This window comes from Mirounga leonina, unplaced genomic scaffold (genome assembly GCF_011800145.1).
Source record: "Mirounga leonina isolate KUSES-001 unplaced genomic scaffold, KU_Mleo_1.0 Mir_178, whole genome shotgun sequence".
NCBI lineage: Eukaryota > Metazoa > Chordata > Mammalia > Carnivora > Phocidae > Mirounga > Mirounga leonina.
In genome coordinates, this window is record NW_023270464.1 from 27,593,857 (window position 1) to 27,607,882 (window position 14,026).

Below are 14,026 nucleotides of genomic sequence, written 5' to 3' on the forward strand. Positions count from 1 at the left end.
CACCTGGCCCCAGGCTAGGTGAGCAAGAACTACTTTTTATATAAACAAAATAAGCAAAACTAGGTCTTTTTCTGGTTCTCTAAAGTTTAATTTATTTCGCATAAACAGCCAGAACTCAAGAACAACTGTTACAGACAGACAGTCAATGGGGATGACTTCAATGTCCCCAAGAATATCCCCTGGGACCCTCCTGGGGAGGGAGAATGAGATCCTCGGTACTGTTTCGATAGAAATAAGAGCCAGGTTTCTGACATTTACTATGAAAGATTACAGCACATTTACCCACAGATTCAAATTTCTATAGTAGCATTAATTTACCAAGCGTTAGAAGGCTTGTCTGGAAAACAGAACTGCATCCAATCAAAATGTCCTAGAATACGCGGGTAACTACTTCTCCTACATGTATCGCATGGGCCTCAAATTTCTACCAAAAAATTTAGGAAATGCTTTAGCACTTCACAGAGTAAACCTACTATTTATACTAGCAACATGGTTTAGAAATACCTGAGAAGTAACATCCCAATACTCAAATTTCACTAATTTTTAAAGTATTACTTAACAGTGAAATAAGCTACTGCACGTTTGCTTTGCTATAAAAGACAAATGTTTATTTATATTCTCCTTATACTATGCATATAAATGATTTAAGAAATAATTCAAGCCTCATAAAAGCTGTAACTTGATGGAGTAACGGTCACACGGGTTGAAGTATTTGTCCAAGAGTCTCCCTGTGCTGCAGCAGAACTTAAACGTTCTGAGTGAGCCTACCGTCAAACACAACAGCTAACAAGTGAATGGTACCAATCTTGGGTTGTAAAACAAGGCTGCTTTCTGTACGGTAACAGTAATAAACATCTGATGAGTGAGGACGGTTTAACAGGCCCCAACCTGACAATTTTACATGCACATTTAATCCTCATTCCACCCTAAAAAGTGGGTGCAGTGATGACCAACTCTTTATAGATTATGGAACTGGAGAGTCTGGAGATGCTAGAAACTTGTTTAAGATCACAGAGCTAATAAGAGGCAGAGATAGGCCTTGAATCCAGATTTACTGGTCTCCAAAGCCCGGTGCTTTGGGCACCAAGCTAGATTACAGGCAACAGCAGTCCAGGGTCCTGATGAGCCACACCCGGAACGGGAATGCAGACATGGCTCCCCTGGGAAGGGTGGCATCATGCAACCAACAGGATGGCTAAATGCAGGAAAGCCATCTCTCACAAGAAACAACTGTGAGTAACCTAGAGAAAAGACAAAAAGGAATGCATTTTGAAGGGTTCTTAAAGAGGAAAAAAGAGCAGGCTTATCTCATGTGCAAAAGTACAGAATTTGAAACTGTGTGCCAAGTCTCAGAAGACAAGTTCCAGCTCAACACAAGACACTTTCTGATGCTAAGGAATCCAACAGCTGGAAGAGACTCCCTCCTAGATTACTGAGTCCTTGCAATTCAATACTTGAACCTCAACTACCACAGTAATAACTGATTCAACCAAAATGACCAAAGCATGACGTAATTCTTGGTGGATGCAGGTTTGACAGGGAATTGTGTATATCGAGTCTCAAAGTTACTTCCCCACCCACTGCTTATTACGAAAGGAAAAATAATAACCCTGTAAGCGGAAGAACCTGGCAGATACCACATCAACCAAAAGATCAAAAGTGAGTATCACTGACAACAGGACAGATGGACATGCTGCCTCCTGACGCGATGCACGGAGGAGCACACGTCGCTAGTGGCCCATCCCTGCCAACGCTACGGTTCCTAAATTTAACCACAAGGACACATCAGACAAACCCAGACTGAGGGGATTCTGTAAATAAATGGTCACTCTCCAAACAATGTCAATGTCCTAAAAGACAAGGAAAGGCGAAAGAAGTGCTCCTGACTCAGGGAAATAAAGAAGCATGATAACTAAACGCAGTAAGTGATTCTGGGCTGGATCCTGGACTGGAGAAAAATTAATGAAGGAAGGACATGTCGGGAAAAATAGAGAAATCCGAAAGTGGACTGTATTAGAGAATTCTATTAGATAGATCAGTGTTAAATTTCCTTTATTTGATAACTGAACTATCTTTGAAAATACAAGAATGGCCTTGTCAGAATACGTAAATATTAACATGGTAAAGGGACAGGATGCACACAACTTACGGTCACACAGTTCAGAAAAAAATAATACGATAGAGAATAAGAGTGAATGTGGCCAAGGGTTAACAGTGGGCGAATATTGCCAAGGGGTATATGGGAATTATCTGTATTATCAATGTAACTTTCTATAAATGTGAAATGATTTCAAAATAAAACCTGAGAAAAATAAATATTTGAAGCTGATGTTTCTAAGGATTCTGAATACCTAACAAGTGGATCATTTTCCCAATCTGATCTCCATATACCCAAAGTCCAATCCAACAGCAATCCAAAGTCATCTTCGATTACCTATGTGGTGTTCGGGTTTAAAACAGCCAATGTTGAGTGCCATTCCACACTGATGACAAGGTGTGACTCTGTGGATCTGAGTCAGGTGCATGTCTGCCTCCTCCCAACCTTGTTACCCTCCTGCAGCCTTCCCCAAACCACACTGCAGTTAGAGAAACAGACCTCTCCCATCAAGCAGCTGCTATTCTTCAACTGGGAATACAGCAGAAGGGGCGCCTCCTTGCTAAAAACTCCAAGTTAATTTCTGCTTATGCCAGGCAGTAAAGCAGAACCAAAGCAGATGAGTGATCAACAACATGCAAGGGAAACAGTAAAGCAAACGTCCCTCCCCAAACAAATAAAACTCGATAAAGCCAATAAAAAGCTGACAAAGCACACATTCACTACAGAGCACCTGGAAAAGACAAGCTAACAGAATGTTCATCACTGAGAAGCTAGCCCCCAAATGGGTAATACACAAACATGTTAGTGACATGAAGCCATAAAATAAAGAGGGAGGAAAAAAGGGAGAAAACAGCAAGAGGGAACAGGAAGCAAGCGCGAGAAAGGCCCCACATGAGCACACTGCTAACACCCACCCAGCTCGCCTTCCTCCCCAGTGTCTTCGCATATTTTCCCTCCACACTTTCACTTCCATTTAGTCTTCTACTGTCCTCCAGCGCACCTACTGTAGGGTCTCTGTGAGACTAACAGCTGTAGGAGCACAGCTCTGACTACAGTGTAACGATTTGCATCTTATAACCATACTCCTTTTCTTCTTCCCTTGCTGTCAAGAGGCACAGAACAATAGTCTCTCTATTAGGAACAATCTTACAAACAATTCACTTTGGAAAGGAGGAGAATGATAGCACATATCAATAGCTCATAGTCTAACAAAGAAGGCAGGAATTGGAGGAGTAGATAACCAGCAAATTTAGAAAGTCAAGGCTGAACAAAGATGACCTGGGAAGAAGGGATGAATTTTAGTCTCTTACACTCAGTATACTCTCCATTAGGTACGAGCACGCTGTGGCACAGTATTTACTGTACTTTAGCTAATTCCAGATCAGCTCTGTTACAGAGCGGTGGCCCTCTTCTGGGCAAGCTCTCTATCAGATTAATCTCTGTAACCCAACAGCAAACACTACCTTGTTTTTTTGTCTGTTTTTTTTTTAAAGATTTTATTTATTTATTTGAGAGCGAATGAGAGACAGAGAGCATGAGAGAGAGGAGGGTCAGAGGGAGAAGCAGACTCCCTGCCGAGCAGGGAGCCCGATGCGGGACTCGATCCAGGGACTCCAGGATCCTGACCTGAGCCGAAGGCAGTCGCTTAACCAACTGAGCCACCCAGGCGCCCCTTTTTAAGAGTTTTTATTTATTTGAGAGAGAGAGAGAATGAGAGAGAGCACATGAGAGGGGGGAGGGTCAGAGGGAGAAGCAGACTCCCCGCCGAGCAGGGAGCCCGATGCGGGACTCGATCCCGGGAGTCCAGGATCCTGACCTGAGCCGAAGGCAGTCGCTTAACCGACTGAGCCACCCAGGCGCCCAAACACTACCTTGTTTAAAGAAGGCACTTTAATAGGCCCTTACAGAATGCCTAACTGCAAAACAGGCAAAGGTACTTTATCCCGACCCTATCCCTGTGTTCGATCCCATTTTCTCAGGCAGCACATTTTCAAATTCTCTGTCCACCGGATCTGTACACTAGCTTTCTCAATCTTCCTCCAATCTCAATTCAAACTCCAGTTTCTGAATGCTGCAGGTTGATGCCCTTCTAATAAAAGAATCAGAATAATCAACCTTGTGAAAGTTGACTAACTCAAACCTAAAATTTAAATCAATTTTGAACCCCAAATCCCTAATTTAAGAAATATGGGATATGAGGGGCAGCCGGGTGGCACAGTCAATTGAGCATCTGACTCCTGCTTTTGGCTTGGGTCATGATCTTGGGGTCATGAATGCTCAGGACAAAGTCTGCTTGAGATTCTCCTTCTCCACCCACCCCCCCGCCAAATAAATAAATCCTAAAAAAAAAAAAAAAAAAAGAAATATGGAATGTGTATATGGACATTTGTATGTAAACGCACATATGTGGGGGGGCAGGAAGCAAGTTTTCAGGCATTCCTTGCTTCTAAATCAACTCTTACCTACACTGCCAAGGAGATTATAACATATATTTGTTAGCACATATAGACGCTTCATTGGTCATTAAGTCAGACCAGCAGAGTCTGCAGCTGAATTTCCAGCAAACCCCTAACACACAGACATACATGTATGTATATATATATATACACACACACACATATATATATATAAAATCATAAGCCTTTACCTGTAGCTTCTTAGGTAGACCCTTCTCAGACCATACTATGTAGGTCCCAACTCAGAGAGAGGAGGTGCTGTAGAAAGAAATAAAAAAAAGCTCCAAAAAATAAAACTTAGTATGAGGTAGAAATACTAAGGGGTAGGGGACAGGAAGTACTGCAAAATACCCATGGGTCAACAAGCCCATTTAAAATTTAGCTTATTCTTACAAGTGAGTTTTAAGTAATTTAAGAAGAGGTTTTATAGTTAAGATTAAAGGTAGTAGCTTTTTTCGGGGAAAGGGAGAAGATGAGGAATATAAACAAAGTATAAAGAATAAGAGAATAATAGCTGACAATTCAGCTTTTTCCCTAAGACAGATTTTATCCTTTTGGTCTAATACAGGTTTTTCTGTCTTCCCTCCCAAAACTAAGAGACAGAGACTGACATTTTAACTAGAGCAAGTTCCGACTGCTAGGTTTCTACACACATGTGCACACAAAGGCTTGTACTCAAATGTTCACAGCAGCCTTATTTATGACAGCCAAGCACTGGATACAGTCTAGATATCCATCCAATGGTGAACGGACTGGACAAGTTGTGACACATTCACACAATGGAATACTATTTAGCAATAAAAAGAAGTGAAGTATTGATGAACTCACCACACGGGTGAGTCTCTAGACTACTATGCTAAGTTCAAGAAAGACACAAAGGACCACATAATGTGTGATTCTAATCACAGGAAATGCTAGCAATAGCCACCAGACAGAATGGAGGTCCAGGGACCAGGGGTGGGAGAGGAGGTTAACTCCAAAGAGACACAAGGAGACTCTCTGGGGTAAGAGAAATGCTCCACACATCATGATCGTTATGGTGGTGGTTTAAATACATTCATTTGTCATAACTAAAACTGCACACTTAAAATTAGTAGATTTTACTGTATGCAAATGTACATCAATAAAGCTGATTTCTTTAAAAATAATGAAATAGGACAAAAGAAACAGCCATTCTCATTTAAGATGTTATAGCTATGTGAGGTATAAGATAAATATTACAAGTTCCAAGAGGAGCCACATCTTCCTGAAAGTATCTGTGTACTAAGTAATTATTTTATTTTTTATATATTAAAATAACTTTCTAAATAATTTCATTTAGATATAAGCAGAGAAACAAAATTTCCCTTTCTTACCTTCTCTATCCACTTCTTTTATCCTCTCAGTACCTTGAAAATGATGTGGTACCTTGAGTAAGATCAACTTGGACTGCTTTTCATTCATTTTTTATTTTTATTTTAAAGTAAGCTCTACATAGGGTGCCTGGCTGGCTCAGTCAGCTGAGCATCTGATTCTTGATCTCAGCTCAGGTCATGAGTTCACGCCCCGTGTTGGGCTCTAACACTGGGGGTGGAGCCTACTTAAAAAAAATTAAAAGAAAAATAAAGTAAGCTCTAAGCCCAATATGGGGGGTGGGGTGCCGTGAACTCAGGACCCTGAGTTTGAGAGTCACACGCTCCATTGACAGAGCCAGCCAGCACCCCTAGGATTGCTTTATAAATAACACACGTTATTATTTTACAACAAGCATAAAGCATGAATAGGAGCTTGAACAAGTTCACCATCAATTTTTTTTAAACTTTTTTTTTTTTTTAAGATTTTATTTATTTATTTGAGAGAGAGAGAATGAGAGACAGAGAGCATGAGAGAGAGGAGGGTCAGAGGGAGAAGCAGACTCCCTGCTGAGCAGGGAGCCCGATGCGGGACTCGATCCAGGGACTCCAGGATCATGACCTGAGCCGAAGGCAGTCGCTTAACCAACTGAGCCACCCAGGCGCCCCTCACCATCAATTTTTAAAGTTGGGGGGAGGAAGCTTATAATTCTAAAAAATTCTACTAAATATTATTTCCTGGTCCTAGATTTTCAAGTATAACTGACAAGAATTTATTGCATTTCAACAAAAGATACCTCCCAAATAAAGGCAACATAGCTCATTCCTTTCATCAGGAATTGTTTCTGAATGTTTACTGATTCTTCAGAAAATACAAGAATGCAGTTTTCTCATACTGCCTTGCTCAATCATTAAAGTTATGTTACAAAATAATTCATGTTCCTAAAGAGTTTTCAATTTCTCAAATCAAAGCTTCCATTAAAAAATAAAAGATCTTTTGAAAAGATCAGTAACCAGTTTTCAAATATAAAACCTAAAGATAAACTTATAGTAAACTGGGTAATTTGAGCCAAGAGACTTCTTCAGGAACTTAAAAAGAATTTAAAAGTATTTTTAAGAAAAATTATAATTCAGGGCGCCTGGGTGGCTCAGTCGTTAAGCGTCTGCCTTCAGCTCAGGTCATGATCCCAGGATCCTGGGATTAAGCCCCGAATCAGGCTCCCTGCTCAGCGGGAAGCCTGCTTCTCCCTCTCCCACTCCCCCTACTTGTGTTCCCTCTCTCGCTGTGTCTCTCTCGGTCTTACTAAAATCTTAAAAAAAAAAAAAAGAAAAAGAAAAATTATAATTCATTTCAAACATTTTAACTTGTTTACCACAAAGTTCAAATGCTCAAAATAATAGCTATTTTTTATGAGTAGCCCTTCAATTTAAACAATTTTTCTCCATTCTCTTAGTATAATGGTCATACCAATATACCAAGGTAACGATACTCCCAGGCATACACCTTCCGTGAACCCACTCACGCATCTGCTGACTCTCTGCAGAGCCGTGAGGGATGAAACTATGTAAGACACAAATCCAGCCTCAATGAGTTAGGTGGGGGTTCTTGCTCCCATAATTCTTAACCACTTACAAGTCTGAATAAAATGTTACTACCCATCCAATAAAAAATGTTATTACTGAATATTTGCTGTTTTATTTATTTTTAAAGATTGCATTTATTTATTTGACACAGAGAGAGAGAGAGAGAGAGAGCACAAGCAGGGGGAGCAGCAGAGGGAGAGGGAGAAGCAGGTACCCCGCTAAGCAGAGCCAGACCCCCTGGGGGCAGAGGAGGGGTCGATCCCAGGACTCTGGGATCATGACCTGAGCTGAAGGCAGATGCTCAACCGACTGAGCCACTCAGGCGCCCCTGAATAATTGATGTTTTAAATACCATTTTTAGTTTATTATATTCTGTTCATTGAGAATACAAGAGTTTTTTTTTTTTAAGTTTCCAACAACCATGAAATCTTTTTTTTCTACAAATCCTTTCATTAATCCCAGTTAACAATCATCTTGCATATAAATACTATCTGTTGAAAGTGGGATAAATATATGGAGAGAAGTAAAAAAAAAAAACAGCACTGCTAAGAAACAGCACGTTTTTGGTTTTTTGTTTTTTTTTTTTTAAGATTTTATTTATTTGAGAGAGAGAGAATGAGAGAGAACACATGAGAGGGGATAGGGTCAGAGGGCAAAGCAGACTCCCTGCCGAGCAGGGAGCCCGATGCGGGACTCGATCCCGGGACTCCAGGATCATGACCTGAGCCGAAGGCAGTCGCCCAACCGACTGAGCCACCCAGGCGCCCCACAGCACATGTTAATACATAAGTCACTTTCCTGGCCAACGTTAAACCATGTAATTCGGCCCATTACAATTTGATAACACTAAATGTTAGAAGCCATCGGTCTTGCTCACCACTGTATTTCTAATACCTGACACAGCTGCATTAAACAGGTGTTCCAGGTGCTCAAATGTTTACATAATGGATTGACACGTGACGTGCATTTATCCACACCGGAAAAACAAACCCTGAGCCTCTTACAGACCAACCAGAGGAAATTCAATCTCTAGGTAAAAACCAAATTACCAGTCTTTTTCATCTTATTGTTTAGGATCAATCAGGGGATTCTGGAACAGCGTAGAACACACTAATCTGATTTAAATTAGCAATTTTCCTTCTTCCAGGCCATTAAACAGTCAGTAGATTAATCTATAGCAATCTAAAAATAGGCAGCCAGATGATGAGTCTGTGTGTTTAAGGCTTTCTAATTTATCTCCATTCTCTTCAGGAATTCAACAACACCCAGGGGTCACAGTATACAAGTACAATCCATGTAGTAGTCTCTTTTCCACATCATTAAAATATCTACATGTATACTTTTCACCACCTTTACTGCTAAAGCAAGTGCCAGCAACTTGACTGATTTTCAAGTCTCCCTGAACTAGGAACAAAAGTAGAACAAAAGCATATTAGCTTCAGAGCTGTTTAGGAGTCGACCCCAGAATCTGCACCGATAGTGGTTTCCACATCACACAGAGATCATCTTGATAATTTTAAGTTCCTATGTTAGTGATCCCTGACTTGGAATTGTTAGGCAGGCCTGAATCAGTCATCCCAAGATCAGGCTTTTCTGTTTCTAGACACAAAATAAACCGCTCAGCACCATAGAGTGAAGCTATTTAGCATTCAGCTGAAAACTTTCCAGTTCATCAGCAATGGGTCCTATAATAGCTCCTCGGTCTTAAATCTTAAAAAGTCCAACTGGCTCCAGCGCTGGCCTCAGTATATTGCTAGGAAGTTAAAGTCCCAATGACCTGGCTTTAAGTCAGCCAAAAGCAAAGACCGAGGAGAGTAGGATTCAAAATTTCAAGAGAAAAGAGAAAAAGAGTTCTCCTGAACTGATCTCTAAGAACATGGATTTCCGTATATAACCTTTACATGAGTGTTTCTCAAATACATGGATTAACAATGTCAGAAAATCACGAATTCCTAGGTCCTAGCCCATACCTACTGAATCAGTTTCTGGAGACTGAGACCAAGGATTAGCACTCTAACAAGCTTCCAAGGGATTCTCAGATTCAAGTTTGAGAACCACTACTTTATATACATACTGGTAAATATTATTTTAGCAGAACACAGCAAATACATATTTGTAGCAGAAATCAAAATGGGTTTCAAATCACTGTAAAGCTGGTAACTTTAGAATAATTTTGGTCAACTAAAATTAGGTCAGGGCGCCTGGGTGGCTCAGCTGGTTAAGTGACTGCCTTTGGCTCAGGTCATGGTCCTGGAGTCCCCGCATCGGGCTCCCTTCTCCCTCTGACCCTCCCCCTTCTCATGCTCTCTCTCATATAAATAAAAATTAAAATAAATAAATAAATAAAATTAGGTCAAAGGATGCATCTCAAAAGTAATCTGTCAAAAAACAATGGTTTCCCGCTATAAACTTTGGAGAACCACTATTTAAAATTTTAGGAAGTGCTTTCTGTTGGTTGGACATAAGCAACCATGGTCTGTAACTACAGTAGCTGGTAGGGAACAAGTGATTTTACCCTCCCCACCCTTCAGTAATAGGCATGATAACTACAGTAAGAATGGTATTAGCAGACAACTGCTACTCAGAATTTGGGGCAAAAATTTTTAGTAGAATTTTGGGGAGATGGAGGTTCAAGTACACAGGAAGAATTTTTCAAGATGGTATGTCCTGAACTGATACAGTACTCTACTCCCAGAGTGATGATGGTCCATTTTTACATGCTTTCCTCTGAATTGCTGGAAAGGCACTGTGACAGAACAGGAAATGAGCACAGGGACTTCCAATTTCAGGATTACAGAGTAAAACAGTTTCTCTCATACTCAGGCAGTAACAAGGAAGACAAGAAACAGGAACACAAACTCTGTCTTCAGTGTAACAGGGGACAACTGTAACCGTGAACCACAATCCATTTACGATGACAGTGCGTTAGTGAAGGCCTGGCAGATGAATGACTAGAGGGAGGAAAAGCCAACTGGCTGAAAGCAAAGGGATGAATACAGCACAAGCCATTTGCTCCGGAGAGAAACCTGGAAGTTGTTAGAAAAATGAAAATTTAGATCTCCCCTCTGCTCACCAACCCCACTCCTACACAGAAGAGCTCAAATTGCAAATAAAAAATATGTTTCTAAGGCAAAACAGTGCATGTAACTAGAAGGATCAAAAAACCACTACTTTTTGAAAGCCTCCTTTGTAGCAAGCACTGAACTAAGCACTTGACCCTTCCAAAATTTTCGTTAAGTTTAAGGAATTATACTTTTCAGCACCTCACACATTTAAGGCATGTATGCGATATACACTTCTCAAAATTTTGGAGATACACACTTAACTCGTCTTTATTTATATAATCTAAATGACAAAACCAGTCCTCGCTGACCTTACTCCTCAGAACGGTCACATACAGTGGAAATGCCGTGGCAGCTGGAGGAAAAGAAACACTAGTTTGGAGAGTCAGGATCCCTAGCTCCACTCTCTCTGCCTCAATTATTTTGAGGGTGAGCACCAATCAACACGAGAACAAGGTCAACACTACCCTCATATGCTAAGACAAGACAAGCCCTTCCTCACTGAGAGGGCTATTTTTTGGAGACAACTGAGAATTTCTTAAGATTTCCCCAGGCTTCGTCCTTTTTTCACAGAAGAGGTAACACGTGTTAACACGCACACAAATGTCTGACTTCACAAAACAAAGCTACAGTACATCTACTGTGCCTTTATTATTCCAAGATGTTCACATTTTGCAGAGAATGAGAACGTCTATAGTTAACATGGCTTCTTTTCCTGCTTTTTCTAAATTTCTAGAGCCAACTACAATGCAATGAAGGTTTCCAGCAAAAAGATGAAATGTCATGCCGAGTACACACTCTGATTAGGCAAATGTAAATCATGAAACAGTGAGGTCTGCTGGGATTACGATCGTTGAGAAACACCGAGCTGTGGCTCCATGCTACAGAAGCTCTGGGACACGGTTATCTCGCTGCCTGCGGGCTCTGCACTTTGGACGTTCCTAAAGACTTTGTCGTCTCTTCTATCTGAACTGCTGAAGAAGCCAGGTCTAACAAAGGACAGCAATACACAAAATCTTTTACGGGAGTACAATAAAAATCCACCTCTTCCTATCAATCAGCTTCCTTTCTGTCTGCTAAAAAACCTGACCGTTACTAAGAATCATGTAACACACAAGATTTCTGGTTGGGATGAAATATGTTTGTCTTCCTAAAGTTATTCCTATGTATTTTTTGTTTTGTCGCAATTTAATGACCACAACCAGCAAGTCGGAACACAATTCTGAGTTACGCAGCTTTCCCACTTTAAGAATTAGGGTGTACTGAAAATGCAAAACAGCTTCTATTCCAATCTGTCCACTGAATTATCACTGCAAATGATGTGGTCTTAACTTGAGAAATAAGCTTTTTGTATCAGCAGAGAGCACCATTTTACATCCAAGAATGTTATCATCTGTTAACAGAAATGGTCACAGTGAGGCATTAAACACTGTGCGGAAAGCTGGGATGTTCCCAGCACAGACGCTGAAGAACAAACCAAGGGTACTGATGACAAAGCAGCAAGCCTTGGTGCTATTTTTCTCTAAAGTATCTCACTCTTGAATTTCCTAAGAAATTAAGACAGCATTATAAGAAGTAACATTACAAATTTTACCTAAATCAAACTCATTTGGTGAAAACAATCAGACAACATGTGCTGATAACCATTTCCTTCAAAAAGGTATTTAATTATTCCAAGAAAACCATCTACATTATTATAAGAGTAAAGTATGGCTTGGAGTTCAGTCACACACAGACCAGCAAGTAAACACGAAGATTCCTCAGGGATGAGGGATGCCTGTGATGCTCCCCCTTACCCTCCACACAGCCCCTAGTTTCACGTGCACCCCCTTACCTCATTTACTGTTTAAAAAAACCCCAATCACCTCATAGGTTACTATACACATTCTACTGACTAAAAAGACAAGACTAAAGAAATCTTACTTTGGAAGTATTTGCTTTGATGACTTTCTCTTCCTCCTACTTGCCAAGTGGGGTCACGCCTACAGAGACCTTATCTTCTGAAGAAAAACCTAGGATGTGTGATCTAACAACAAGATAGAATAGTCTGTTGGAAAACAAGTACCTTTGAGAGGAGTGCAGGACAGGGCAGACATGTCAGGCTACCTCAAATTTCTGTACTGCTTCCAAATGTGTGACCCTGTATTTTATGGACCCTAAAAAGTTGGTATTTCTGAAATATTCCAGAGGTTTAGAAGGGCAATTAAAAATATTCAAAAACTGGGCGCCTGGGTGGCTCAGTTGGTTAAGCGACTGCCTTTGGCTCAGGTCATGATCCTGGAGTCCCAGGATCGAGTCCCGCATCGGGCTCCCTGCTCGGCGGGGAGTCTGCTTCTCCCTCTGACCCTAACCCCCCTCATGTGCTCTCTCTCATTCTCCCTCTCTCAAATAAATAAATAAAATCTTTAAAAAAAAAAAAAAAATTCAAAAACTGGGACGCCAGTTTCATGTGCTTGAACAGTGCCATGGCTCCTGGAACCAGATCTCCAAATCTCTGCGCCTGATGAACGAAGCTTTGGTCTCACAGCTCTAACTAGGAGCTCAGAGCAAATGTCTCCCAAATAGGACTCTAGCTCAGACCTTTCCCCAGAGCTCTCTGTTTGCTAACTGGATGTTGGATGTCTCATCAACTCTGCCAGTAAAAAAATCACGGGGTGACGGTGGGGCAGGGTGAACGAAGAGAAGCTGGTAGCTAGGTCAGAGGAACAGGACGAGGCACTAACAGAAGTGAGAGGGTCCGTGATAAATGCTCTCCCTGTACTGTCTCCTCTAATCTTCACAATATCCCTTAAAAGCAGGAACCCTTACCTCCTCCATTCCACAGATGAGGAAACAGCCTGAGTGAGAGTATGGAAGCTGCTCAGGTCAAACCGAGAGCAGGCCAGAAGGCAAGGATCTGAACCCAGGGATCTGACTCCAAAACCCAAGCACCTACACATGCTGAAACCCCAAGAAGAGATGAGATACAGATTCTGACAGGTCAATTCAAGAGGCATTTCCTGAGCATTAAAAGTATGTGCCAGATACTACACACACACACACACACACACACACTCGATTATCTCGATTCAAATCCCGGCTTTACCACTTATTAGCTATGCAACCTGAGTAAGTTTCCAGCTTACACAAGCGAGTCAGAAAAAAATATGCGTGTATTTATATATACACATATACATATAGAAAGAAAAACAGACAGAAAAAAATATGAAAAACAAATGGGATAAAGAGTACTACTGAGAATCTGGGAAAAAGAAACAGGAGTTCCTTGTCCTATTCATGCAACTTCTGTGTTAAGTTTGAAATTAAATCAAAATAGAAAGTTACAGAAAAACTCACAGCAGTATCAAAACATAAAAGTATGTGACCTGCCCTGGTAGTATTACCTGCTTAGGTTCAGAAGCAGAGCATATAAATGGTTGACTTGGTCCAAGATTAGAAACTCAGAAAGTGACTGAAGAGGGACCTTCACCTGGAAGGAAGGAGGAAACAAGAGAC

General features: G+C 40.9%; 1 protein-coding gene across 2 annotated transcripts in view; it reads right to left on the reverse strand.

Annotated features, from left to right (window-relative positions):
* The window catches only part of ZFAND6 (zinc finger AN1-type containing 6), a 59,504-nt gene that overhangs the window by 30,993 nt on the left and 14,485 nt on the right, over nucleotides 1-14,026 (reverse strand). Inside the window, exon 1 of one of the 2 annotated variants that reach the window (XM_035024280.1) lies at nucleotides 4,746-4,812. The exons of the other annotated variant lie outside the window; for it this stretch is intronic. The gene's annotated coding sequence lies outside the window, so the exon portion shown is untranslated. Of the gene's footprint in view, nucleotides 1-4,745; nucleotides 4,813-14,026 lie in introns of those variants that run through there. 2 annotated transcript variants of the gene reach the window in all.